Source organism: Marmota monax, unplaced genomic scaffold (assembly GCF_021218885.2).
Source record: "Marmota monax isolate L192 unplaced genomic scaffold, Marmota_monax_Labrador192_F-V1.1 WCK01_AAM20220418_F8-fsc00027, whole genome shotgun sequence".
Taxonomy (NCBI): Eukaryota; Metazoa; Chordata; class Mammalia; order Rodentia; family Sciuridae; genus Marmota; species Marmota monax.
Window position 1 is genome coordinate 2,970,963 of NW_026694617.1, and position 25,606 is coordinate 2,996,568.

General features: G+C 36.5%; 1 pseudogene; it reads right to left on the bottom strand.

Moving 5' to 3' along the window:
• Positions 1–10,906: 10,906 nt before the first annotated feature.
• LOC124077884 (serine/threonine-protein phosphatase PP1-beta catalytic subunit-like) overlaps positions 10,907–25,606 on the bottom strand; it is a 52,630-nt pseudogene continuing 37,930 nt past the window's right edge.

Here is a 25,606-nt window from a genome sequence, read left to right on the forward strand (position 1 = left end):
ACAATATGCTTATATATAAAAATAAATTTGAAGTATTGTAATATCTTTTTTTTAACACTTTGAATAGAGTATTGTATTACCAAGAGGGAAAATATTAGCTAATACTGAGAATCAGTCACAGAAAGAATGTTCTTCTAAATAAAACGTTTAAACACTGAAGGAGGGCACATCACCCCAGGTGGGTCCCTAGGCCCAATCTCTGAAGGAAGCCATATTTGCTTATGCACCACACTGTCAAAAGTCTGATGCTGAATTTGCGTACTGAAAGTGTCTTGCTCCCAAGTAAATTTGATTATGAGTTTTAACAATAATGAATGTCAATTTTGTTTTTTTCCCCACTAGATTGCTTCTACTAAACTTGCCTTTATTTATTTTTTATTATTAGTTGTTCAAAACATTACATAATTCTTGACATATAATATTTCATACATTTGATTCAAGTGGGTTTTGAACTCCTATTTTTACCCCGTATACAGATTGCAGAATCACATAGGTTATACATCCACGTTTTTACATATTGCCATACTAGTATCTGTTGTGTTCTGTTGCCTTTCCTATCCTCTGCTATACCCCTCCCCTCCCCTCCCATCTTCTCTCTCTACTCCATCTACTGTAATTAATTTCTCTCCCTTGTTTTTTTTTCCCTTTCCCCTCACTTCCTCTTATATGTAATTTTGTATAACAATGAGGGTCTCCTTCCATTTACATGCAATTTACCTTCTCTCTCCCTTTCCCTCCCACCTCTCATCCCTGTTTAATGTTAATCTTCTTCTCATGCTCTTCCTCCCTGCTGTGTTCTTAGTTGCTCTCCTTATATCAAAGAAGACGTTTGGCATTTGTTTTTAGGAATTGGCTAGCTTCACTTAGCATAATCTGCTCTAATGCCATCCATTTCCCTGAAAATGCCAAGATTTTGTCATTTTTTAGTGCAGAGTAATACTCCATTGTGTATATATGCCACATTTTTTTTATCCATTCATCTATTGAAGGGCATCTAGGTTGGTTCCACAGTCTAGCTATTGTGAATTGTGCTGCTATGAACATCGATGTAGCAGTATCCCTATAGTTCGCTCTTTTAAGGTCTTTAGAGAATAGTCTGAGAAGGAGAATAGCTGGGTCAAATGGTGGTTCCATCCATTCCCAGCTTTCCAAGGAATCTCCATACTGCTTTCCAAATTGGCCACACCAATTTGCAGCTCCACCAGCAATGTACAAGTGTACCCTTTTCCCCACATCCTCGCCAGCACTTGTTGTTGTTTGACTTCATAATGGCTGCCAATCTTACTGGAGTGAGATGGTATCTTAGGGTGGTTTTGATTTGCATTTCTCTGACTGCTAGAGATGATGAGCATTTTTTCATGTACTTGTTGATTGATTTTATGTCCTCCTCTGAGAAGTGGCTGTTCAGGTCCTTGGCCCATTTGATGATTGGGGGGTTATTTGTTTTCTTATTGTTTAATTTTTTGAGTTCTTTGTATACTCTGGATATTAGGGCTCTATCTGAAGTGCTGATCACAACCAGTTACAGATTTCTTTGTAATATTTTTTAATGTTACTGAAACACAAATCACATATTATATCTCAAGCTATAATTATCTCATTAGTTTTTCATTCAATAATGACAAAGGGAATATGTTTGCTTTCTATGCCCCTTACAAGGGGCTATTTTATTTTGAAAATTTTGGTATAAAGATAACTTTTTTAAACACTTAAAGATATTTCATCTTTAAAAGTAATTTGTTTCCTAGTATAGTTTGGATCGAGAATGTCCCTCAAAGCTCAATATCTTAAAAGCTTGGTCTCCAGCTTGGTGCTAATTGAGAGGTGGTGGAAACTTTTAACAGATGAGGCTAATGGGAGGTCATTAGATCATTGGGTTTTGCCCTTAGAGGGGATGGAGAGACCCTTTCCTCCTCCTCTGTCACTTCTGGGCATGAGGTGAATGAGTCTGCTCCAACATGCACTATTGTCATATTGTGCTGCCACAAGCCCAAAGCAATGGGACCAACCAATCATGAACTGAAAACTCTAAAATCGTGAGTTAAAATAAACTTTTGTCTACAACTTGATAATATCAGATGCTTGCTAGAGTAGTGCAAATCTAACATTCGCTTCCTTCTAACTCTGTGGTTCAAGAGAAGAAAAGAGGCTTCATTCTTTCAGTTGGAGAGCTAACAAGATTTGGAATGCCAATACTTCTTAGACTAATATAGCAGTTGATAGCCTGGCTCAATGATTACCTAAGAATGTCAGTTCTCATTTGTTTTCCTGGTGCTGGGGATTAAACTCAGGATCTAATGCTTGCTAGGTAAGTGCTTTCCAACTGAGCCATAACCTTTACCCTGGATTTTTGGATCTTGAAGAAATGAATCAGTCCATAGTTTTCAGGCATATTTGTGGTTGGTTTGTATCTCTAAAACTGTGAATCCGGATTCAAAGAACAATAGTAGGATTTGATTCCTTTGGTTAGTGAGTTAGTGCAGATGCAGCTCTGTTGTCATCCTTCAGTGCTTGCCTAAGCCTTGGTCCAATCCCAAACAAGCAGAGGCTATTTTCTTTTATTTCTTAAGTCAAAGAAGAAAGGCTTTAGTGGTAAGAGCCCGATCTGTACTTGAATATTGAAGAAAAAATTGATTGTCCTTCATGTCCCTGTTACAATGGCTGCCTGATCATTGCTGCTATTGTACTTCTTCATTGTAGCTATCATCAACATCACCATCATCACCATCATCATCTACCAGCCCACGAACACTTGAACATTGCGAAATAATTGTTGATTCTCTTCGTGAGCTCTTCTAATTTCAGAAATTTCCTAATTATTCTATGCTAGTATGGTTTAGATATTGAGTGTCTCCCAAAAGCTCATGTGTGAGACAATGCAAGAACATTCAGAAGTGAAAAGATTGGGTTATGAGAGTCTTAATTCAACCATTGAATTAATCTCCTGTGGGTTGAACTGAGTGTTAACTGAAGTAAGATAGGGTGTGGCTAGAGGAGGTGAGTCATTGGCATGACTTTGGGGTATATATTATGTATCTGGCAAGTGAAGTCTCTCTCTCTGCTTCATAATCATCATGTGAGCCACTTCTCTCTGCCACCTCTTCCACCATGATGTTCTTTTGTCTCACCTCAAGACCCAAGGTATGGAGCTATTCTTCTATGTACCGAGACCTCTGAAACTGTGAGCCCCTAAGTAAACTTTTCCTCCTCTACAATTGTTCTGGTCAGTTATTTTAATTACATCAGCCAAAAAGCTGACTAAATCACTAGCTTTCGAGCCTCTAGGCTCTTGTACATTTCATCTCTTCTTTCTGATAACTATGATTCCTTTTCCCTTTTCCACCAAATTTTATTATCTTTTATTTCGTAGATTAGGCATCTTAAAATAATTCCAAGGATAGCCTAACTCTGTATTTACAAGTAGTAGCCCTACTGTGCATTCCCATTTGTTCATACAGCAGCCAATGTTGTCATTGACTGTCTCCTGACTAGCCTTACTTATGTTTCAGCTGTGTCAGTGTTAGTTTTATTGTTCATCCGATATCTTACATGATGCGTAGCACATAGTAAGATATTAAAAACCTCATTGTGTGAATTAATAGAAGACTAGATAAATTATCTTGGACATTCCCTGAAAGGTGTTATAGTTTTGATCCCCCAATGAAAGTTTATTTCCTTATAATTCCCATTTTCCCTTAAGGTGTTATGCCAAATGGGATCTTATGGTTAAAGATTCTGAATAATTGGACTGTAGTTAATTGAGAGCTTAAGGATCTTTGCTAATTTTTCAGAAAAGCTTATTCCAAGTCATTTAACTCAATAATTTTCCAGTTGAAACTTGGTGGTGACTTTTCAACACTGATTTGTGTAGGAAGGAATAATTTTATATTTCGAGGTCAGAGGGAAGCAGCTATAGGTCTTACCATTTCTCTTTGACATGTCAATATGTAGTTTAAAGAAGCTCAGACACTACTTGATAGCATTTTCTGAGGTAATGTTACCTAAAAAGTATTTCTTTACAATTTAAAATGCTTGGTAATATAGTCTTGCATTTTCAGTGGCCAAATTGCTTTTGAAAATGGCCAAAATAAATCATAAGATGATCCAACAAATATGGAATTCACTGGTTTAAACAGTCATAAGTTTTCCAAAGTGGAAGATTTTAAAATATAATTCAGTGTCTTCACTGTGTTGTCTGGTTTAAATTTCTACATAGGATGGTATTTTTTGGCTATGTTGCCAAATCTCCTTTGAAACTATTATAGAAATAGATACACACAAGAGCAAGTATATAACAGTTGATCTTGGTAGGAAATTGCAACTCCAGCAAAAGCAGCATGAGTCTGAATGGTTTAATGAGTCTTACAAGAATAAGTATCTGCGTATATAGGTGTTTTTTTTTTTTTAAAGACATGATTAAACTTCTGTTTAGTATCTAAGGCAACTAGCATTATTTGCACATTTTCTACTGTTATTTCTACTAAGTATGCTTTTATGTTTTCTTGTCATGAAAGAAAAGACATAACTTTAGGTTATATTCTAGATATAATCATTCATGTAAATGAACTGGGGTACTGACAAATTCTTTCCTCCTTCAGACTATAGATTTTAATTGAGATCTGTTTGGATATACAGAGATCTTTAACTGAAGCAATTTGATGGGGCTGTGGAAAATTTTAAAAAAAGGATGACTGGAAAATAAAACACAGAACAATGACTTCTATGGGTTGCAACAAAGGAAGATGGCAGGGAAAACTTTAAATTCCCAATGAACTGATTTATTTTTAAATAAAGCATGATTTTCCATTTCTTTTTTCAAATTTCAACTGAAGCAAGCATGTAAAATTATTTTTATCACCTGTATTTTATTACAGAAATAATTCTGCACTGGGAAAATTATCCTTAGGTGGCTAATATATTCTTCCATACCAGATTGTGTTTTATAAGGTTTAGTTATAATGCTGATGACTTTTATCCCCATGAATTTAATGTCTTTACTTAGAATAGAATTATAGTACTTTATTTATGTGTGTTCTTCATGATGATCTGAACTTTAAAAGCACACAAAAAATAGTATTAAAATTGAATAATGCTAGTATTGTTAATGAAATAATAACCTTTAGGGTTAAATTTGGTTGCTTTTTCAATGTGATAAAAATTAACTATTTTTCTTTCTTTGTATTGGTAAAAGAAAATTAAGACTTTATCTCCCTAGGATTTTTTGCAATGTTAAGTCAATATCTCAAATGTTCTATCCTTAGTTTTCAGTGAGCCCTCTTGTCTTGCTGGTTAGTTGGTTATTTTGTGAAGTTACTATTCTATTACAGTGACTAAAGCAATATAAAAATAAGGTAAGTGTAACAATTTTGGTTCTCAGCGGGAATGGTTGAAAAAAAAGTGCTTTGCCCTTATTCTCCCTTCCCAAGCTCCTGGCAGACAATGATAATCAATTATGGAGTATTTTCCAACTGGGCTTGAATATAGAGACATTTCAGTTGGCACTTGAGTCAAAACATGTTTGTTGGTTTGATGTGAACCACAAATTGCATTTCCAATCCTAGTTGACTTTCTTGCTTGGGAGGAAAGTAGAATGGGCTTAATATAAATGTATTATCTCTACTAAAAAATCAGTTCTGAGTGTATGCTCTACTGATACACAATCAGAATTGCAGCTGTGTATACAAAGGACACAGTGTTATTTATGACCCAGGCTGAGGAGCTTAGCTCATGCCAGCCTACACAGATGTACCAGCCTAACTTACAGAGGATTCTGGGCCAACATCACCCTTAACTCTGGAAAAACAGTAGCAGAGTGCCAAGGAGCAGGAATTCCTCCGTTTATCACATGATTGATGTTTTTGGCAAGTTATTGCAACAGAGGAATATAGAACCTTTATGGTGACTAAAGCCAGGGCCTGTCATTTTCTGCTACCTTCAGAAAAATTCAGCTTTATACTTGTGCCAAAGCCCTTTATTAATTAGCAATATCCTACACTAATGGTTATTACTGTAGTTTGCATGCTTAATGCTCATATGTTAAAGGCTTGGTTCCCCAGGGTGGTGCTATTAGGAAGTCATGGAATGTTTAGAAGGTGCAGCCTAGTCGCAGGTCCTTACCTCATTTGAAATGTGCCCTTAAAGGCGATTATGAGACCATGATTCCTTCCTTTCCCTCTTACTTCCTTCCTGGATATAAGGTGAGTAGTTTTGCTCTGCTACATGCTCGCATCATTTGCTTGTTTGAAACCCCAACCACAGGCCTCAAAGCAATGTGTCAACCTGACACGGATAAGAACCTCTAAAACCATGTGCCAAAATAAAACTTTTTCTCTTTTTAATTAATTAACCAGGTTGTTTTGTTACAGCCATAGAAAGCTGAGTAACTCAATAACTGTGTCTTTAGGCTAATGTTAATTAGCATAATACCACACTCAACAGACATTTTTTTTAACTACTTTTAGTTTCAGAGATGAAAGCTAAGAACCAATAGCTCTCTGTGACATAGGTACTTTGTGGTCCTGATTTAATTTCTTACTGGTGAAGACTGCTATTTTACAGGTTCTGACCAGATGTTGGTACATTCTGGATACTTAATGATAAAACATAGGCTTGAAAGAACAAATGTTATTGCTGTACTCATATTCTGTTGCCTATTACTCTTTTGCTTCCTTTTTCATAAAGCTTTTGCACATTCTCTTAGAGCAACTATCCAGGACAATCGAATTATCTATAATCGTTAGTTTTTCCCTGATTCACTGCTTGTAATTGACATCACTACATTTACTCAAATTAAATTTGAGGAAAAAAAATGTAGTGATTGAAAATAGCCTGTTAAGTGAACCAGCTAGAACGAACAGTGATTAGTAATGAAGAAAGATAATGATATGCATTGTGATAATTATTGGAATGCTTTCCTATCAAATGATCCTTTTAATTTCTTTCTTTTTAAAATATTTGGCAAATTCCTTCTGTAAGTATTTTTAGAATTGAATGCTTATTTTAAAATGGGTTGAGTCAGACTGGTTGTGACATTCATTTTTATTGATCCAGACAATGAAAAGAGGCAAAATGGATTAAGAAAGTGTATTTCTAAGGGAAATAGCCCCCTAAATCACCCCAATTGGAGTTTCTACTTCCTTTGTGAAGCTCTCTGATCACTATCTAAATGTCACCTCTTAGGTTTGGCATTGGTCCACAGCAAACTTTTCCTCAATTGATCCATGTCACCTTTGAATGAAATTTTAATAACAGCATAAAGCCAATACAATACATTTCCTCCCATAAAATAAACTTCTTATTTTCATTGTCATTTAATGCAAATGAGATTTAAACCTTTGCTAAGAGCTATCTGTGATGACAACATACAGTATTCTTCTCAAATCACTTATGAAAAAGTAACCTCTGTTTGTATATTAATCCATTTCTCTACTTCCAAGCTTGACTTGATCTGACAGTTGTGCTACTAATGTAGACAACATAGTCAAAGTATTTTCACTGCTTGAATCTAGTTTTTCTCACAATATTTTGGTAAGAATTATCAACTATGGGATCATATGGTTATTTTGGGCTCTGTGTTTGGCAGCACAATCTATGTCTCAAAGACCAGGACAACCTACTAGTAAAATGAAAAATAATTGAATTTTAAAAACTGGTCCTTATGTCCCGAAGCTTGGTTTTCTCTCTGTTATTCTTCTATTTACTAAATGCTCAACTTTGGATTAGGTTCTTTGGTCCTCGGTTTAGTTTAGTAATACTCCTTTAAGAAGGCAGTTATGGGAATTGTTGACATAATATAAGTAAAGATGCTTTATAAATAACCAAGAATTATTTTTAGCAGCATTGTTGACTCTCTTGTATTTTACATACATATGCATTTCGGAGCTAAATTAAGAAAATTCCAAGTAACCCATTTACAGTTCTGCTCAGGGTTGTAATCAGTGGTTTCAATGGTGAGATACTTTTTTTTTTTATTTTTTTTTTATTGTTGGTTGTTCAAAACATTACATAGTTCTTGATATATCATCTTTCACACTTTGCTTCAAGTGAGTTATGAACTCCCATTTTTAGCCCATATACAGATTGCAGAATCACATCAATTACACATCCATTGATTTACATATTGCCATACTAGTGTCTGTTGTGTTCTGCTGCCTTTCCTATCCTCTACTATCCCCCCTCCCCTCCCCTCCCCACCCTTCTTCTCTCTCTACCCCCCCTATTGACCTTCATTTCAATGGTGAGATACTGATCAAAAGTTTTGATTATTTCTCCTTTTTCAAGAAATCGATTCCAACATCAGTTCTCTGTGTATTCTAAATGTCCTAATTTTCTCTACATTTGCTTTTAGAGGGACAAAAAGTACGGTCTTCTATAGGGGAAATATTTGCAAAAGAGTACAATGGCTAAGCCTATCCTGAACTTATACCCCTAAGTTCTATTGCTTCATCAGGATAATATAGTTCAATTGAGATGCTCTTTATTGAACTTGTATCTTAGAAGAAAATAATAATAGAATTTCAATCAAGGAAAGGTCTTTAAAGATTCACTATTCCTTTTGTTATGTGGAACATGAGTTCTAGTTAGGATTACCAGCTTGATTATGAAATTCCAGTATTACTCATTTTGAGAAACATTTTCTTCTCTTCAAATAGTATTTTTATTGCTTTTACTAATAGCAACAAATGTTTTTCTCTTTGTTTACTTGCATCAATATCCTAACATTTCTCAATGCTGCCCTATATCCCTGCATATTCAAGATTTTTAATCACTTCTCTTTTTTATTGACTAAACTTATAACATTTCAGGTATAAATTCTATCTTGTGGTTATGTTCTTTTCAAGCTGTCCAGGTTCAAAGGGCATTAATATACATATTAAAACACTATTGTCTAAGCATTTCAGAGCCTATGCATTATTTTATCATATTTAAAATGAACATGAGCATCTTTGAAGGGCTAGCAATCTTTAAAATTGGAAGAGAAAAATGGTGTAGGTTGGACTTTTGTTTGTATAACTGATACAGATGGTCAGAGTATTTATTCAATTAAGCCAGGTAAAATTAATTTTTCTATCACTACATCTTTAGTTATTGTATAATGAATATTGACTCTAAATTAGTTTCCTAGAAACCTTATGGAAAGAATTAGTTGGTTTTTGTTATATTTTATTTTATTAAAATTTTTTGGGGGTACTAGCATTGGAACTTAGGGGAGCTTTACCACTGAGCCACATCCCCAACCCTCTTAATTTTTATTTTATTTTTTTCAATTAGAAAATTTTTACTAAATGAGAAAACTATGATGTGCTTTAAAACACAATGGAATTAGGAGAAAAAGACATATGCATTTAAAGAACTTTTGCACTGTGCTGAAAATCAAATATTTCTTGCAGTAATAAAATGTGCCAATCCATAAAATGTAAGTTAACAGAATTCTCAATTTAACATTTTCAAAGACAATATTAAGGTAAAGAATTTTATGATAGCACATATAGAAAGGTGTTATAAATATGATGTCCGTTCCTGTGAATCTTACAAATTTGGCAATGCTCAAAAAAAGATTTTGGAACACATTAATGAATCACAAACCTGTGTCCTGTAAGTTCTCCTTCTAACATCTTTATGTTGACTTTTCTATTCCTTGCTATTTGTTAATTCTAAATCTAGAAGAAGAAGAAGAAGAAGAAGAAGAAGAAGAAGAAGAAGAAGAAGAAGAAGGAGAAGGAGAAGGAGAAGGAGAAGGAGAAGGAGAAGAAGAAGAAGAAAAGAAGAAGAAGAAAATAAATACTGTAATAAATTCTTGATCATGTACAGAGTGAACTACCATAGTTTACTATATATCTATACAATATCATATGATCTTTGATTATGAAAAACTAGAATTAAAATCTTACTGACACAGCCTTAAAATAGTATACATAGTATATATATTAGATAGTGAATCATCCAATACCTGTAGTTGAAAATACATCCCAAGTTCTCTGCATATTAGATTTTATAAGCATCCATTTAAATACATCCTTTGTACAGAGGGAGGAAAAGAGCATCAGCTTTCCAAGGCTTGTCAAAAAATGATTCTCATGTTCTGTGGATTTAAAAACAAAACAAACAACAAAACCCACAAAAACAAAACTGATGCGGGTGAGGATGTTATTAGGAAGTAGACATGTTAAAAAGTGTTTTGTGCAAATTAAAATCTAAAGCCAAGGTTTTAATCACATTACCAACTACTTATCTTAAAATTAAATGAAATGCTACTACACAATAGAGCATCAAAAAGCCCAAATCCAAATCAATGGCAATTTCTGTAAAAAGCAAAAATATTTACTATCAGCTGTATGTTTTCCCAAACTATTTGATTAAAAATTAGTGGATTGGATAGTTTGCATATTTTTAAAATCTTTCAATCTCTAAAGTTCCTTTTACTATAATGAGGCATAGTTTTCTTAGTAAGGGCAAATAGGTAGTCAAGTACAGGAAAATAATAGTTGATGAATGTCTTTAAAGGTCTTTCCATGTATCACTTTCAAAAATATTTCAGAAAAAAATTAAAATAGTTGCCATCATTTTAGGAAAAACAAACAAACAAAACAAGCCCCCAATAATAAACGACCAAGCAACAATAAAACCACATTGATGGATCATCATGCTTTCATCTGATTTAACTATCACATCTAGTTTAACTGGAATGCTTTTCAACTTTAAAAATTGTGATACATGAAGATGTAAATTTAATGGGTAATTTTGAATTTGGTTTTAACTTCTTTTTCTGAATATTATAAGAGAGTAAGTATACTTATTAAAATACAGCATAGCACATCTTTGTATTAGGAAAAAAATTAAGATCCTTTACCCATCTCCTTAAGTTAAAGGTGTGACATCGTAAAGTGTGTCAAATGGCTGGATGGTTTTACAGTGCACACTTATATATTAGGAAGTATCTCCTTAACAAATCTGATGGTTTCTTTATAGAATTTCTTTCTTCACTTTTTTTTTTCAGTGGATTAGCTATTTGAGGTGGAGTGACAGGACATCCAGAATTCAGTCCACCATACTGATACTTAGCTTTCATTTCAGATGGTTTCAATATCTGAAATGAACACATCAAAGATTCATCCACATTCATCATTCTACCAGTATTATCAAACTTGCCACAGTAATGCGGGGCTGAAAATAGGGTAACCAATTGTCGTTTTGCAAAAAAAATTCATATCCATCTTTCACCAACTGATGGGCTCGACAAATCAAGTCCAAATCATGATGTTTCAGAAATTTACTGAATTTGTCAGCTCCAAAAGCAAAGGAAACACTATGATCGGTTTTCTCCCCAGCCTTGCACATCCTTATCTGGGTCAGATCACAGAAAATCACAGAGCAAACCTATATCAGGGACATCTGTGGGTCTCATTATTCTCCAAATCTGCTCCATAGATTGCAAGTCTGGTGATAGTCCTCCATACAACAGAAGATCTTCTCATCCACAATGGCAGCTATAGGCAGAGAATTAAAGCAATCAGTGAAGGTCTTCCACAACTTAATATTAAATTTCATTTGCATTCATCATAGAATCCATAAATGCATTTGATGATAGCACTTCCATGATTTTCTCTTGATAGAGAAGTTCTCTGGATATTTGATTTTATAAGCCAATAGCAAACAAATGGTTTCCAAAGACTGCTTTCCTCTGTCCACATAATTTCCCAATAAAACAGATTGGCTTCTGGTGGGAAACTTCCATATTCAAATAATCTCAGTAAATCTGTATACTGTCCATGAATATCTCCACAAATTTTCAGTGGTACTTCTAATTCCAAAAGAATAGGCTGGCTGAGCAAGATTTCATGAGATTGATACATAAGCCCTGAACTTCTGCTTCAGTCATCTGCACAATCTTTCCTGGACAACATTCTTATGCTAAGGAAAAGATCTTTATAAAATCCACTCCCAGAACAGCAATCGGAGATAACCAAGGGCCATGCACAAATAGAAGAGCAAAGAAATACACATTCCAGGGACACACTATGCCCAGCAGCAGGCACCCTTGCCCCTTCTTTGGAAGGGTCACTGGAGGCCAGCATGACAGCCAGGAGAGTACCAAGGCCCTTTCTGAAGGCTCTATTTTTTTTTTTTTCTGAAACAGGATCACTACATTGCTGAGGCAAGACTCGAATTTGGGATCCACCTGCCTCAGCCTCCCAAGTTGCTGGAATTACACAGGCCCGGCTATTATTTTATTTTTAAAATGTTTTAAATGTGATTGTGGCTGCTCTAACAAATTGTTATCTGTTTAGAGCTTAAAGGAACAACTGTGTTGTTATAAAGGATTGGAGTTTGGAAATCTAAAATAGGTTGACAGGGCTTCATTCTTTCTGTGGCTTGACAGGTAATCTGCATCTTCGCCTTTTCCAGCTTCTGGATCCTTCTCATTCCTAGGCTCATAGACTTGCATCATTCCCACCACTGATTCTGTCATTTCATCTTCTTCTCTGACTGATGCTCCTCTTACTGGTGATTAATTTGGAATAATCTAGGATTATCTCCTCAGCTCAAGGTCCTTTACTTAATTACATCTGCAAAGTCCTCTTGCCAGGCAAGGAAAGCTGTTTACCTATTCTTGAAATTATGATGTGAGCATCTTTGGAAACCATTATTCTGTCTAGTGCATGGTAATACAAATCATTTATAAAAGATAAAAATGCTAAATTTAAGAGCAAAATACTTTTTTCAAAACATTTATCCTTGATACAGGATGTTCAAGCTTTTTTCAAATTATCATCCTTGATAGAAGATGTCCAAAACAGTAGTGAAGATGTGAACCTGTTTTTACTTGTGGGAACCAGTTTAGGCAAAGACAATTTTATTTAAACTTATCTTGATGAGTTAGACTAGTGAAGAAAAACAGGACCGTGGCTTATTTCAGGTCTTGATTATCCTAAGGGGATGATTTGTCACTTTGAATAATTACTAGAAGCAAAGGACATCTAGTTTCCAGAAGAAAAAAATGTATGTGAATGGAGTTTTGTAAAATATAGTTAATTTCTCTTTCTGAAGGCCTGTGAATATGAACCATCCTACTCATGTGAGTAGGATTCTTGCTGAATCCTGACTGACCACTAAAGGAAACACTTAGCTCAGATAATTATGTGAACAAGAAAAAAATATTATTTCCCTGAAAATATTCCATGTAACATTTTAAAAATGATTCAACTATATCTTGTGATTGGTATTTTTGAAAACTGGCTGTTTCTCTACCACTGTGGCAACTCATTGCAGCATTTATGACATTCTGCAGAACATGATTGATGAATTTTACTTTTTTTCTTTGTCTAGAGGAAAATAGTCCAAAGTTTTAAATGACTTTTTCATATAAACAATAGAGTGATTATACTATTGTTATTTTTCAGTTCTGAAATAATATCTGAAAGGATGAGTGAAAATAATTCAATTATTGGGGAACCAAATCTGGGCATTAGATCACATCTCTATGATATGAATGCCGTAAGAAAGTCTTGCATTCTAAAAGTTAAGTGTGAATCTGTCATATATTCACTATAATTTTTAAAAAGAGTAAGGGGAAAAGGAGATAAGACAAATGAATTAATCTTTTGGGGATAAATTTTTGTAGAATGATAGGATAAATAGGTTCAGTGTAGTGAAAACAACCTATGATTGATATTAGGGCATAGGGTCCACCTTGCTGAGCTCAGGGTGGAGATTATCAGAGGGGGTATGTTCTGCCCTGGTTCCATGCAATGACACCTCACTCTGGATCTATATGCAGTGGTGTATAATCTTCCCAACACATGCCATGTAGTCAATAAACATTTCTACAATAAAAGAAGAAAGATATATAAAATTAAGGGATGAAAAGCCTTATATCCTTCTCAGCCTTACTTTGTAATTAATTTTTCTTATATATAAGTGAATTAAGCTGAGGCTTGAGAATGACATGTTTAAAGTATCTAAAGAGAAACCAATAAAATTAAATAACTTAAGACCAATTGTTTCTTATTTTTTAGATATTTGTGTGAAAGAAAAGCAATGCTGAAAACCACAGGAGAAAGGATGGAATAAATTTAGTATAATTTTACTTTTATTTATTTATTTATTTACTTATTTATTTTTGTCTTTTGGTACTGGGGATTGAACCCAGAGATACTTTGTTACTGAGTTACATATCCAGCCCCTTTTTATTTATTTATTTTTTATTTTGAGAAAGGATCTCACTAAGTTGCTTAGGGCCTTGCTAAGTTGCCCTGTCTGACCTCAAACTTGCAATCCTCCTGTGTCCTTGGTTGCTGGGATTACAGGCATGTGCCACCACACCCATCTTACTTTTTTTAAAAAAAAATAATATGATTAGTATTTAAACTATTATCCTAGTTAAGGTCAATCAGAATTGATATATACAAATTAATTATGTCTGGTTGTTATCCCAATATTGGGTACACAGGTGTTAGTTCAAATTTGAAGCAGATGAGACAGCAGTGCTACACTAGCAGTTATCCACATGATCACCAAGAGACCCTGGCCCCTTAAATCCAAATTAAATGTGCCTGAATCCCAAGGTAACTGTTTACCTTTATTCTAGACATCTCTAGCTGTAGAATCTCTTTCCTTCTGAAGTCACCTATTTCTGGATTACTTGAAAATCTTACATATATACTTTCCTATTTCTGCTCTATGATATGCTCCCCCACATTTCTGTTCTTCCTTTGAATTACCTGTGTACGTTCTCAGATTCTCATTAGATCAAGTTTTCACATGTAGAGAACTAATCCTTGATGTTTTTGAAAAATGGAAAAGGTTTCAAACCACAAGGTAAAAACTTGTACTTGAGTACTGGACATTTGCATTATTAAAAAAAAAAAAGTCATTTATTGCCACTTAGTCTCTAGCCTGGTTAACTCTTATCAGAGCAACTCAGAGCCCTCTAACTCCAGTTTCCAAGCTCAGTTTTAATTTCTGTTTTATATCCAGAGATTTGGTGAAATAATGTGTTCAACAACAGCCTTGAATTTCACATGCTCTCTTCCCCACTCATTTCTGTAAAGAGAAAGGAGCACAGAGAGGTTCCCCACCCCCGTTGATATGCATTTGTTTTCCTTCTACAAAAGGTAGCTATCACTATAGGTAGTTTATTCGATTATGTAACATCTTTTCCTTAAAATGGTATTAGTTGAAGTTATGGTAGTGCTTTCAATGTTAGATTATAACTGTGAAGTTAAGAGAAAAAAACTGGGAAATTCAATCAATTGGTACAGATCTGGTGACACATGGCAGTCCTTTCTGTGTTTCTTAAATAGTTGGAGTAGAGATGAAATCCTGCTCAGAACCTTTGAAAAATTAAATGATAGAACATATGTGCAAAACTAATGGATGTGCAAGTTAAGCGTGGTTTAGCTGTGAACAGTCAAGAAAACTTGAATGTTCATGTTCTTTAGATCATATGTAAGAGGAATCCCCTTGCACAGAGAGTTCAGCTGCTTTCTGATTAATAAGGAAATACCACAAAATGATCATCATTCTCCTCAGGAGCAGATTGCTTTGGGCTCTACAATTACCAACGCAGCAATGATCTGGGAATTTTCTTTGGGTATACGAAAAAATTTACCATTTAAAGTTGAGTATTTTGGAATTTCACAAGTACCTTTCTAGAAAGAGGTAAATATGGTATGAATACATAATGAACCAAGTTTTTAATTTTCTTTTCACAAATTCCTGAAGAAAGTGAGGTAAATTACTTCTCCAGTGTACTCATACATTATGTGATACACTAGGTCTCAAAGGAGTTAATGCAACTTTCACTGTAACATAAATTCAAATTCAAGTAGTTGTTTATGAAATGGAAAGTTCTTCTTGAGCTGATCTCTGTGTGGTCCAGAGACTACTCTTATCTATTTCAAAAAGTGTTGTAATTTGACTCAATTTAAGTAGCCTGTTTGAAATTAGGCAGAAAAGATTGTTTATTTGAATATTCATATTTAATGCATTATTTTGGTGTCATTTGAGAATAACTCAAGCCAGAAAATTAACCCATAGTCAAAACCAGTGAAGACAGAATAATATGGTGGTCCCAGGTAGTAGTCTCAAATCCTTCTTCTGTTTCGCACTAGTTGTGTGATTTCCATGACATTAAGCCATCTTCTCACTTTTTCATCTGTGGAATGGAGAGAGGTGGTGGCTGTGAAGAATAAATTAATTAACAAATAAAATTCTTGGCAAATACAAGTTTTGAAAAGATTTTTTATAAATGTTTATGTAGTATTCCATCTAAGAACTTCTATATGAAACAAACATATATGTAAAATAGGCATGGAAAATATGCTAATTTTAACCCATTTAGATTTCAAAATGCTCATTTTCTCTTAAAAATGAAGAACAGAGTATTAGTATTGAATTTTAGACAAAGTGTAGATAAAGCAAATTTTGACATTTTGGTTATATTTCTAGTTGGAATACCAGGTAAAATACTTATGCATTTTAGCAAGCATAATACTGTAACACTGAATATAGAAAATACTTGTGTTAATTAGCCAGTGCTGAATAAATTTAGAGTGTAGAGTTGAGGTTAGGTTTTTTTTCCCTGATATTTGTACTGTGTAATAAAATATTGCTCATCAACTCTATTTTTACTGAGAAAATATTAATTTAAGAACTAGAGGAATGAAAGTTTTTCCTATTTTATTGGTGCATTATAATTATACATAATAATAAGATTTGTTGTTGTTATATATTCATACCTACATACAACACAATAATATAATTTGGTTCATATTGTTCCCCAGATTTCCCCTTTCCCTCCTCTCCTTCATTTCCCTGGTCTCTTTCCTCTCTTCTATTGGTGTCTCTTCCAACTTCATGAGATCCACCCCACCTCTCTTTTCCTTTTTCCTCTTTAGCTTCCTTATTTGAAAGAAAAACACATGACCCTCACTTTCTGATTTGAACAAGGAAAGGCAATAAGTAATGAGGAAATTGGTTTTGCAATGTTAAGAAAAGTGAGGGTTTTTTTTCTGTTTATTTTAGAACTTGATTCATTAACAGAAAAATAAAAACCCTATTTTAAGAGACAGTGGTAAAACTTTATAAGAATCCTGAACTGTTTAAAGAAAAATGACTTGAAGATTTTCAGGATGGTTATTTATCTTAGAAAATTGACTTCATGGTAACCATTGTAAAATGCTAAGCATATTAATATTTTCACTGTTTAAGATGGAATAAAATATAGAATGCAATAAAAAGAATTTTGTTAACAAAGGTAAAAATGAAAGAGTTAAATCCGTTAAACACTGTAGGTATTCTTAAATTACTGATGAATAAGTCTAGAGAATGAGAAACTGACCCTGTAAACTTATTTATATTTTTATATCTTCTTTGTCTGATGGCTTTAGCTTCTCTCACTTATATTCTCTCTTGACGTCATCTCCTAAATTCTTGTTGCCAACACCTGCTCTTCTTAAATCCTGTTTCTACTGATCTGATGGAATGGTCTGAGATCTCGAGGACTGTGGTGGAGCTACAGATGTTAAGGAGTTAATGTCCTCTGAGCTCTTGGTAGGCCAGAGCAAGCAAGACTATTCTCAGGACATGTTCAGTTGACATGGTCAGACTTGCCATGAGTTCCTTTTGAGACTGTGGACCTGCCTCATGTCTTTCCCTTGTGGTGGAGTTATTTTGGGGAATGTTCCTGTTATGCTTAGCTGCTAGTACAGATCCAGAATAAAGATTAAGGGAAAAAAAAACGTAAAAGTAGCATTGTTTTAAAAAAACATATTTTAGTATTTTGTATGCCTAACCTCAAGGTTGCATTCCATGGTTGGGAACCCACTGTAAACTTTAAAATGCTGTGCTTGCCCATAATAAATGTCCTTAGCTGCACCAAGCTTTTGATCCCCTGTGTCCCCTCTTTCATCTTGCTCAGCTCTTCAGTCCCTGTCAACACTGATCCTCTTTTTTTTTCCCCAAATTTAAAACTGCTTGAGAGTCTTTGCCTGTGGTGAGCCGCTTCTGCTGTTTCTGCAGACTATGGTCGCCATTACAAGATGACGCTGGCTCCGCTGTGGTCTGTGACAAACAACTCCTTATCTGGGAAAGTTGGCACATGATTTTTCACCACCCTGTGAGAAAGCTCCACGCGGCAGCTTTGCATTGGGGCTTGGGATGCTTTATTAAGGCTGGGAGGGGCATCAGAGAGAAAGAAGAAGAAATATCAAGGGCCTGAATAAACTGCTGAAAGAAGATTCCTGAGTTGCGTCTTCCTTGCGGGCAAGGGGTCGCGACAAGTGGTGCCGAGACCCGGGAACCAGAACTTTCAGCAGTCAGGGGTGGTGCACCGGTTAGTCCCAGGTAAGTGGGATCCGCGACCAAAGCGGGGTTAGTCCCAATAAGTGGGATCCGCGATCAAAGCGGGGTTAGTCCCTAGTAAGTGGGATCCGCGACCAAAGCGGGGCAGCTCCTCTGTAATGAAAGAGAGAGCCTTACATTTTATTGCAGCTGCACTGTGTACTTTCGCTTTCTGTTTTTTGTGCTTCCTTTGTTGTTGTGTCATGGGTGCCGCATCTTCAAGTCCGCTTCTCCTGGCCCTAGATGGCCTGTTACGTTCCAAGGGACTGGAAGTGAAACATAGTACTTTACAGAGATTTTTACAGAAGATAGATATCGCTGCACCGTGGTTTGCATTTTCGGGCAGCCTTACTGTGCCTAGTTGGGATAAATTAGGCAAAGATCTTGACTTTGCTTCTGAGCAGGGCATATTAGAGGGTGGGGTGATACCCCTTTGGAAAATGGTCCGTGGTTGCCTTACAGATGGTAAATGCCAGGAAGCCGTGAGAGAGGGTCAAGCTATTCTTGAGCAATTGCATGAGGAAAAATCTGAAGGATCATGTAGTGAAGTGGCAGAGAGTATTAAAAGTAACAGTAGTGAGAAGGCAAAAGAGCCTGAAGATAAAAATAGGAGAAGGCTCTACCCAGACTTGACCGAATTAAAAACGCCTGAGAACACAAGCGACTCAGAGAGTTCTGAGGACCTTGATATATTGTTACAACAACTACATAAGATAAAAATGAAAAAGAAGAAAAAGGAGACACAGGGCACGCAGGCGTACTGTAAGAAGGGGAAGGGAGTTAACATCGGTCAACAAAACTCTGAGGAGGAGGAGGTAGAATATCTAGAAGAAGATATGGTGCCAATTGCCCCACCTCCGTATGTGGGGGGGAGCCAAGGTTCCGGGAGATCTTTTCATGCACAAGTTTGGAGGACAGTTAATACAGATATGGGACTTGCATACCCTGTATTTCAGGACAATAACAGGGGAAGATATCATGAGCCTTTAGACTTTAAGATAATTAAAACCTTGGCAGAATCTGTCCGCACTTATGGCATAGATGCCGCTTTCACTCTCACTCAGGTGGAGGGACTTACTAGATTTTGCATGACTCCCTCAGATTGGGCTAGTCTAGTCCGCGCTTGTGTTTCCCCAGGGAAATATTAGGAGTCCAAAGTTGGCTGTTTAATGTTTCTGGCAGTACCCAAGACTCGGAGCGAGGTAGGAGGCTTAATTAAAATTTCTGCAAATAATTCACAATTATCTAATGCTACATTACCCTCCGCAGCAGTCCGTCTCCAATCTCCGTTCCTGTTTCTTTTGGCTAATGTTACATCACAGGGGATGCTTAATTGTTCTAATATTACCTGTTATTTGTCTGAGTGTTGGAATGGCTCCTGGACTACGGCAATGGTTATGAAATTCCAACTTTTGTCCCGATCCCGGTTACTGCAGATCCAGAGTCATTTCCTATTGTTGAACTGATTAGAGCCCATAGAGATTTTGGAATTACGGCAGCTATAGTGACAGCTGTGGTGGTGTCTGCTGCTGCAGCAGTTACAGCTGGAGTAGCCATGGCCAGCCAGGTACAAACTGCTGCCACTATTAATCAGGTTATTCAACAAACATCCACCATACTTGAGTCTCAAAGTAAAATTAATCAACACACTTTATCTGGGATTCTAGCTGCTAATCAAAGGATAGATCTGCTTCAAGCTCAAGTTGAGGAATTGTCTGACCTAGTACATTTGGGTTGTATTGATCAACGTGCACATTTATGTATAACCTCTGTCAGATTTTATGATTCCAGAAATGCCTCCCGCATCATTGGAGAGTATCTATCCGGAACCTGGTCCATGGAAGCAGAAAACTTGATCCAGTCTCAACTAACTCAGATTGCTGTCTTGAACAGTACCCGTGTCGATCCCGTGACTTTGGGTCAATTCACCAATTGTATATCTTCTGCTTTTTCCTTCTTCAAAGAGTGGGTGGGAGTAGGCATTTTTGGTGCAATGTGTTGCTTCGGTGTTGTACTTTGTTTGTGGCTTCTCTGTCGCCTTAAAACTCGCCATGCACAAGAAAAGGCTATGATCATACAAGCTCTTGCAGCTTTAGAAAATGGCAACTCGCCTCAAGTCTGGCTTGCGCATCTTAAGCAGTAAACCTTTGTCATGGTCGTTACACCCCAAGTTATTATAACATTGCACTGGGATCGACATGACTTTCCTTGTTATTCTCTTAGTGTTGGAAAGCCCTTGCACTCTGCCGGTCTTACTGCCATTGCACGCAGATGGGTTTCCACACTAGTGCTTTTCTATCGCCTTGAAGTTCGTGCCTTTCTTTCAGGGTGCTGTCAACTTGTTTGTCATTATAAACAGCCACAGTTCAGCCTCAGCTATCCCCCTTCGTCCACCATCATCACGATACAGGATGCAAGGCAAGGCACTGCACTTGAGTGATCCTTGACGTGGACCTCAAGGAGAGCATGTCCTATTGCATGCGGGTTAGACGCGTTCACGCCCCGCCCCACGAAAAAAGGCGTCGGCTGATATGGCTTCAGATCTGGGGAAGGCGCCTCCTTAGGACTGAGTCATACTATGCAGCCACTTCTGCACAGTGGGATAGGACCTCTACTCTCGCCTGTATTGTTTTAAGAAAACAGAAAAGGGGGAACTGTGGTGAGCCGCTTCTGCTGTTTCTGCAGACTATGGTCGCCATTACAAGATGACGCTGGCTCCGCTGTGGTCTGTGACAAACAACTCCTTATCTGGGAAAGTTGGCACATGATTTTTCACCACCCTGTGAGAAAGCTCCACGCGGCAGCTTTGCATTGGGGCTTGGGATGCTTTATTAAGGCTGGGAGGGGCATCAGAGAGAAAGAAGAAGAAATATCAAGGGCCTGAATAAACTGCTGAAAGAAGATTCCTGAGTTGCGTCTTCCTTGCGGGCAAGGGGTCGCGACATTTGCCAATCCTCAGAAATATATTTTTGATTTTGTCAATATCTGCAGCATAAAGTAACTACATTGTCAAGCTTCGTGGTGGACAATCTATACCTTTGCTCCTCATCAGAGTATGATTTACTGCCACTTATCACTGTCCTGTCACTACCTTTACCAGTCACCAGAGATTGATCTCTGTCAAATTACACGATTTCTTATAATCTGAAATCTACCAATCCTCTTTGTAGCATAGGACAAGTTTTCGCATAGTTTTCCTGCTGAGACTCTAGAAATCCTACCTTACCTTTCTCAAAAATTTCAATGTATGTTATTGCCCTTATTATCCCTAAAATATTGTTGACCCCAGGGATATTCCTGCATGCCTTAGAGAAAACATAGACTTAATTTAACCTAAACTAAATTTGTATCATTTCCATTGCCCCATTTGTATCTCTTTCACTTTTCCTTATCCCATTGTGACTGCATAATCTACACCCATCTTAAGCTGGAAACCTCTGAGTCATCATTGCATGCCTACCTCTTGGTCATGAAACTTTGGGACCACTCTCTCCTCACTCTTACAAAGAGACTTCAGTGGCTCAGTGGCATGTGTGAGGCACTGGGTTTGATGGATCCTCAGCACACATAAAAATAAATAAATAAAGATATTGTGTCCATCTACAACTAAAAAAAATAAAAAAAAAATATTAAAAAGAGAGAAAGAGAGAGAGACAGAGAGACAGAGAGAGACTGAGACTTCCACAATCTGCTCCCTGGCTCAGCATGGACACAATTTAGAAATTTTCTTATGATTCTTCTACAGAATTTTTCAACCCTGTGGTTGCTTCTCTGATTTCATCCACTTTTAATTCTTTCCTTATTTGCTTTCTAAATATCCTTTGGAGTCCATTTTCAAATTATCTTGCTTCTTTTGGCATCAATACTGAGGAGAAGTAAATGACAGGATTCGTTTGTCTTTTGCTGGGGACTTCTAGGTCCATCATCTACCAGGATCAAACTAAAGATTTTTATCTTCCAATCCCTTGAGAATGTAGTGGGACAATGATGATGTAAAGTTGCATCTGACTTCCTCAGAGACACTGCCTTTTTAAAGGCAAAATTCACTTCTTCACATTGAACAAAAATGGGAATAATGAAATACTTTCCATCTTTGTAAATGATAATTTATATTTTAATCCATGAAGTTACTAAATGCATGTTGTTTTGATTCTTTAGAATGGAGATGATCAAGTCACTTGTTTAGACACAAGATATTCTGTGCTGGAGGAGAAGTCAGTCAGTGTGTTAACATTGCATGCTAATAGTAGTGTGACCTGTCATGCTTTTCTTGAGAATGAGAAGAAATTTTAGGCCTGAAAATTTTATTTTCCTTAGCACTCCACTTTGGGTAATTATTTATTCATGCTATATGGTTAGAAAATAGCATGATTAAGTCGTTTGCAAAGACTGGGGGGAAAAAGCCAAAGTGTTGTGAATAGAAAAGAATTGCAAATGCTCTTTTAAAACCATATATTATAGATTAGAATAGTTGCTGCTAAACATACACAAAACCCCTTCTTTTAGGTTAATTTAGACCATGTTTATCTCTTTCCTCCAAATCTCATCCTCATTATCTAATATGCAAGAGAGAAAGAAGGGTAGCCAAGTTAAGATTCACTGTGATGCAGTCAAGAATAAGAATGAATACTACAGGAATAGTAGTGGGATGCAATGGAAAGGAAAAATATTTGGAAGGACAATCAATAGGACAGTAAAAGAAGACAAGAATAAATGGGAATAGGCAGTAATGAGTCACACAGCTGGGGAGACTGCCCTTCACTAACTATGATGACAAAGTCAGCCCTCAAAGATGGTACTCAGGTTTCTGATTTGAGTAAGTAGGTAGATGGTCATTCTATTCACTGACTTAGGAAGAATAGAAAGATATGTGGTTTCTGGTGGGGGGGAATAAAGACTTCAGTTTGGGACATGTTAACTTTGAAATATCTGTGAAATAGTGGAGGTTCATAACCAATTGGTGGTAAGATATGTGAGTCAGGACTTCATGGAACATTATGTTTTTTTGCAGGGGGGCTACTGGGGATTACAGTCAGGGGCACTCAACTACATCCCCAGCACTATTTTGTATTTTATTTAGAGACAGGGTCTCACTGAATTGCTTAGTACCTCACCCTTGCTGAGGCTGACTTTGAACTTGTGATCCTCCAATCTCAGCTTCCCAAGCCACTGGAATTATAGGCATGCACCACTGCACCTGGCTGGAATTTTTCTTGACAGTAGCTTTGAATTTGTCAATATCAGCATGAGATAATAATTAAAGATTCAGAAATAGATGAGCATTTACCAGGAGAATACGCAGAGTAAGAAAAGTGAAGGGCCAGCTCAGTTCATTTAAGGGAAAGAAAGGAAGAAAAAAAGAAGACATTGTTACTGAGGTAGGAAGAAACTCCATGCAGAATGATGCCACAAAATAAAGAGGAAAGGAGCAGAGATTTTTAGCATATATATAAGGGAATACGTAGTGAACTGGGTCAACTGCTGCCAAGACACATAAAGGAAAAAAGTAAAACCTAATCATAGCATTAGGCAAGAAGAAAATTTTTTAGGTTTTTCAAAGAGAATTTAATGTATGGAATTTGTAAAATGGGTGTAGTGGAACTAAAAAGAAAAAAGATTGGAAAGGTAACTCTATGGCAACAGAGGTAGTAAATATAGGTAGTGGATACCATACCTGGGTTGGGGAACATAGAGACCAGAACTTGGAAGCCTGGAAGAGAGGCCCTGCAGAGCTGGGACTTGGATCTTGTTGAGTGGGGGGCTGCAGAGTGCACCTGTGATTGCTGCTGATACCTATGAGGGAGTCCAGTAAGAATGACTCTGGAAGATAAAGTATTTACCTTTTAAAGCGCTTTTATTTTGGGTTCTAGTGGTTGGTATTTTTCAGGCAATCAAATTTTGTCTCCCAAGTAAATGACTATATTCTCAAATTCTCACCTATGCAGACCATCTTGAATAGATGACAGTCAAGGCCTGGTTGTTTGTATTTGGTATCCCTTTTTCTGCCCCACATATTAGAAGACAAAGCAGTTTGGAGAATGGATGCAATCTAAACTTGCAAGATGTTCAACAGTTGCAACCCAATTACCCAGGTCTTAGTATGCTCAAGAATGGGAGGAGCCTGCCAGTTAGGAGACATTAAATATATTCACTTTCTTATCCCTTCTGTTGGCTTTCACTGGCTCCTCATTTATCAAGTTACTTCTTTGAGCTGATCTCCAAAGCCCTCTAGTAATTAATACATCCTTGGGTTTTCCTGTCTTTTCCACTATGAATCACCAAAGAAGTCAGGCTGTACCAAGTAGGTCACAGTCAAGCCCACCTCCTTGAAGGTAGTTTTCCCTATGTATGCTAGAAATTTTGAGTATGTAGCCCTGTGTATCTTTTCTTTTGAACAATCAAGGAATGATATATGCAGTGAAAATGGGGACCCAGGTTGAGCTCAAGTGTGGAAATGCTTAAGTATATTCTCTACTGCCTTTGTTGTTTCTTCCCCCTATCTATCAACTTTACTGAGTGTAAAGAAGAATCTCCTTTGTGCATATTTAGTTCTTCACAAGGAGTAAAGCTGAGGCCACAATGCTTGATCTCCACCATAAATTAGACAAGCTACTACAACCTTCACAAGGAAATCACATGGAAAAGAATATAGACTGTGTACACATCCATTTGCATTTTTATCCGTGTCAAATTTCTAAAAGCATAAAATCTGTGACTTTTTCTGAATGAGTACATTTTAAATTGGGTTATTGGTATTTCTTATGCCTCTCTTTCCTTTCCCACATTTCTCTTTGTAGTCAGATCTTCCTAAACTACCTGTTTTCTCCTTAGTACAGAGTTATTTATTAATGGACTTGGTGATGGCTTAGTTTCTTATGGAAACTGCTGATGGTAGGAGATAGAGTTTGATGGGTCAGGAAGAGAATGGAAGGTGAGGGTGTGGAGATACACTTTGGAACATTTGGTGTATGAAGTGGAAAGCAGGGAGTGACAATAAGTGAAGGAAATACAAAATCAGGAAATACTGTTTTAAAAAGCATGGGACTTGAGCATAATTAATTATTGATGGGAAAGAATATGCTGACATGGAAGGATCAAAGACAATTCAGTTCCTGGGGAGGAAAGGAATGAAAACTTTTCCAGAGAACTGGTAGAAAGATTAACCTTCAATAAGAGAAGGAGAAACTTCTTCCACTGTAATAGGAAGAACAAAGAAAACCAGAAATAGATACAAGTTACTTTTCCAGGTTAGTGGCAGAATAAT